This window comes from Olea europaea, chromosome 15 (assembly GCF_002742605.1).
Source record: "Olea europaea var. sylvestris chromosome 15, O_europaea_v1, whole genome shotgun sequence".
Classification (NCBI taxonomy): Eukaryota; Viridiplantae; Streptophyta; class Magnoliopsida; order Lamiales; family Oleaceae; genus Olea; species Olea europaea.
In genome coordinates this window covers 17,098,903-17,103,725 of record NC_036251.1, presented here as the reverse complement: position 1 = coordinate 17,103,725, position 4,823 = coordinate 17,098,903, and the positions used below count along the sequence as shown (strand labels likewise).

Here is a 4,823-nt window from a genome sequence, read left to right as displayed (position 1 = left end):
GAGAAGAAAATTAAACAATAAAATATTACATTAAATGGGGTCCACCTACATGATTCTACTTGGGTTGGAGAAGACTCGCTCTCGAATCTTTAGTCACTCATCCAACACATTATAGAGACGGTGATTCAACTAATATGTCAATGTCATAGATATTATCCATATATCTTGATTCTGAAGATCATGAAAAAAATTGTGCAATTAATTAATTTTTTTCACTTCTATCCCACAGTATCCCAACAAATTCACTGAAACATTCAGAGTTATTGCGTTGCAAAATTTTGGGATGTCCAAATGGTCCAAGTATATTTGATCCTATGACTAGTTCAACCATGTGGCCTTCTACTAGAAACTGACCATTTAAGTGTGAAAATTATTTCATTTACATCATAGTGGTTCCAATTTTACCAACTTCCATAATTTCATGATGATCATCTTTTGACATTGAGAATTGATTCTCAAAATCAGTAAGTTGATCCATATTCTTCCTCAACGATTTTGTGTCTGACTCCATCTTAACATCAGTACAACAATATGAATTGTTGTCCCCACGGGTGTTGCTCGCCAATCTCATAACCAACGTTAGCCCCCCAATTACCGGAACACTCTCTATCTCTGAGTTTTCCATTTGCAACATATCGACAGTCAAGCTCTCAACTAAACCCATCATTGCACCAGTCTCTTTTAGCCATAACATGCACGCCATGGCCACTGCCTCCTGCCTCTCGCCTATCGGCATAAAGGTCACTCACCATCTATTGTGGAGGGATAACCAATCTGGCCACCTTTTTGTGTCACAACCTCAGGATATTGACAAATTTGTATTAGCTCATGTCTACGGTTTTCATTACCAACCATGAAAACAAGACGTTTAACTTGTCCTCCTCGATCCATTGTTGGGACGATAGACTAACTATGATATCAACTAACACATGCGAAAGCTTAAACAATAACAAATATGGGGTTAAAAATGAAAATTCGCATACGAATTAATCATTTAGGTGGATAAATGAAAAAAAAATTCGAACTTTCTATTCATATAAAAAATCCACCACCATACAATTCAATTATAACACCAAATTTATTCAACACTTCTAACTAGCCTTTTATGCAAAACAAACTCAAGAAAAATTACTTATTTCGATTAAACTCCTAATCATAATAAAATGATAATAGACTAGTTAATTAAAAAAATAAAATTGAACAATATAATCTTAAATTAAACAGACTACTTGCATCATAGATTTAATTAGGCACATGGAGGAAACGTAAATCTGCAATTAATAAGCTGGAAACAATCTATGTGCAATATTTAAACTCATACGGCAATGTTTAAAATTGACTGCATTAATTCGATTTTGAAGTCTTATTTATCTTTATTTTCTTGTTATAATTACAGTATATGAAGCATAATCACGAACAACAATTTAAAGTTGAATTGTCTATAAATGGTATGTCTCACCTTAAGTCAGAAGGGAAGTTGCCCTAATTTGTTGGAATTCTCTGATTATTACGTTCTATGCCATTCAATTAGTTGCATCATGCTGCAGAATGATACATCGGGAAAAAATTTTCAGCTAATTAAACTAAGAGCAGATGAAATCAAAATCTAATACTTCTATAAATAGAATGAGAGTTTGCTATCAAATACACAACTCAAAGGTACGAATTAATGCATGTTTTGTAATCAATACGAAATTCAATAGTATGACGATTCTTTTTACTTTAGCAAATATATTCAATCATACTATATTCTAGAAGGTTAATTTAAAATGCGTGCAGCTGCACTTATGTGTTTGCACGAGACTGTTGAAATTATAGGAATTTGTTGTACACCAGGATGTTCTGACAGGGTTGACACCTCTTTACCACCCTCATCATCTACTGATCCCCAACCTTTTATTAGTAATACCAAAAAGAAGGAGTATATCAAAACTGAAGCAAGTAGAACTATATATTAGTTTTCAGTTTTTCCCTTTCAAGTGCCAGCTAAGAATTATAGGGACCTTGTGCATTTACGAGTGTGAAATATTTTCCTAGTGTCACTTTGGAACGTGGAATATATATTGGTTAACCATTTAAGCTGTTAGAAAACATAAATTAATAAGTGTCCTCGTAGATGTTGATAACTACTTGCAGAAAGATTCTTGATTCCATATATAGATGTTAGATGTTAAAGTTTGAAACTTCAATAGGTCTACGTCTTGTTTAAGCAATGGAAAAATCCAATATATCTGTGAGAGATAATATCTGATTGAATAGTAAGCCAATGGATTTTCTAGTGCAAGCTGGAATCAGTATTTTCATGTCGAACTGCAAGGCATGCACAAATTTCTTAATTGTGGGCAGCTAAAGACTTCAACTTAAGACATTGGCGTGATATGGTACCATTTTAAACTATATTATTTTAAAGCTTAAAGATATGGGGAAAGGAGTATGTTCTCGATAAGGCAATATTGGATAGGAAAACAACTAATATCTCACATGTTTAAGGTACATAGCATGAACCTTAAACAAAAAATAAAATACAACCAAGCCATCTCTCACAAAGGGTGCTATTGCACTCATGACTTATACTGCCGACAGTCCCACATTGACTCTCAAAATGAACATATTCAATAGCATTTGCCCACTATTAATGATCAAAAGATTTGTTGAAAACACCTCTGAGCTACGAGAATACTTTTTATTTTGTTCCATCCCTGTGTTCACATTTTTCTACATGATTATTGTTGTTCAACTATACATCATGCCCTGCCCCCTCCCCTTCACCAAAAGCTAGTTTGCAGAAGCACGCTGGAGAAAAACATTTGATATATATCAATGTATCCTTCGCCCCTAGTTTTGTTCGATTCTTTGTATAACACTTGTAGATTATTTGCATCCATATCCAAGCTACAATTCTCTACCTGATAATTTCCATTACTACCCAATTAATTCCTAGCTTCTCAAAAGAAGTTTTCTGTGGTTTTAGCCCATTAAAATCTTTAGTTTTTGACACAAAACTAGCTAAGAATTGAAACTCAGTAGCCAAAAGCATCAAAGCTTCGACCCCAGTAGCATGTTGTATGTGCGTGTTCAAGAGAGAGAAGAGAGGAAATTAGAGAAACTTGAACTAGAATAATGGATGAGTTTACCAGTAGCAGAAAAACAATTAGGGCAATCTCAGAATCAGAAAGAGTAGAGTTCTTGAGCCTTTTTCCAAACCCTTCTGCTTCTCATTGAAAAGGTCACTCTGCGTGCCATCAAGTTATCAATCTCCTTGATCTGAATCTTCTGTCTCACCATTTTCACAGTACATTCATTGCGAAAAAATATTAGCCCTTATATTTTAACCAAACATTGTCCATCAATCTATTCAAAAATATATTCTTTGCTAAAAATAGAGCTCAAATATATGTGTATGTTATTGGTACAATAAGAAATATATTTTGATTGTTCTTTGATAAAAATAAGGAAAAAAGAAACAAAGCATATTTTCACGGAATCTGAAACCAAAACCCAAAAAAATGGAAATCACCGTTAGAAGAATCATTGTGTCTTTTTGCAAAAATAGAATTCTTCGACGGTGTCAAATTTAATAATTCAGGGAAGAGACGAAAACCTCCACGTGCAGAAGTGAAACCCTAGAGAGAGAAAGTAGAGAGCATCTGAAATCAGTGAAGTGGCAGTGGAAGTATCAATAAAGTTGGTTTGCAAATTAAAGGTTGAACCACTCCTCAAGAGCTTTGTGAGGGAGGTAAATTGTGAGATGTATTCTAGCAGATCAAGAAATAAGAGTTATTTGTACACTGTGCCTACAAGTAGTTCAATTCCATGTCTCAAGATTCGAACTTCCACACTGCAACTGTCAGCAAGGTGTAAAATAACCTTACTCTTGTCCTTTTCACAACTGAATTATGCCCGGGGGCAAGTTGGTTTGCAAATTGCCAATGCGGATTGGAGAGAGAGGCATAGGTTTAAAGAAATTACCTTTACGGTACGTTGATTTTGTTGAACCTTAAAACTAACCACACTACTGAATAATATTCTACCAATGATAAACACTATATAATTAATTTATTTTGCTTGTATGCCTAATTCCACTATAATTAATTTGAGCTTATTAATTATTTTAACAGTTGTCAACTAATATTAAATTCAACTGAATTGTAATATTTGTACCTACTTTTATCTTAAATAAATAATATAAAATCTACTCCAAGAAAAATCAAAATAAATAAAGCCTAAATATGCATGGACCACGCCCCTCTTTGTCTACCATTAAAGTAGAAGAAAGAGTTTTAAAATAGTGAATTTTTATAGAATGTACGGTTAAAATTGTGAAAAGAATTTGAATTTACGTACAAAATATTTTATTGTAAGAGTACGTAATTGAAAATGAACATAAGGAGGGAAAAAAAAGTTATAAAATATTGATTGACAAACAGGGACTTAAGTTCTCTAGTGATTGGAGAAGGATAAGAGTCTGGATGTATTAGCAATTGCGTCTAAACCATAAAAGTCAAATTAAAAAGATGACATTTTTTTTTCTTTTATCAAAATAACCTTTCTAATTGACAATATAAAATGTCAATTTAACATTTTTTTTTTTTTTAAATCGCCCAACTGACCGCAGTCAAATTTCAGTTCATCCCTGTTCAAAAATCAGAACAAGATTGTCTTCGATTTCATGTGTTAAGAAATCAAAATTTCACTTTTATATACCTCGTAAATTTCCTTGGATAGTATGATTTCAATAGCATGATTTCCGCATAAATGTATGGCACAAGCAAATTCAAAACAGAAGATTTAGATGATCAGAAGCCACGTAAATCCACAACATT

At 33.1% G+C, this 4,823-nt stretch overlaps 1 long non-coding RNA gene across 1 annotated transcript; it reads right to left on the bottom strand.

Moving 5' to 3' along the window:
* Nucleotides 1–1,797: 1,797 nt before the first annotated feature.
* On the bottom strand, nucleotides 1,798–3,757 carry LOC111410315. Its single transcript, XR_002705653.1, has 3 exons — nucleotides 3,518–3,757; nucleotides 3,135–3,273; nucleotides 1,798–1,893 (listed from the first exon to the last, which is right to left on the bottom strand). It is a non-coding gene; the product is annotated as an uncharacterized LOC111410315 (long non-coding RNA).
* Nucleotides 3,758–4,823: the final 1,066 nt, after the last annotated feature.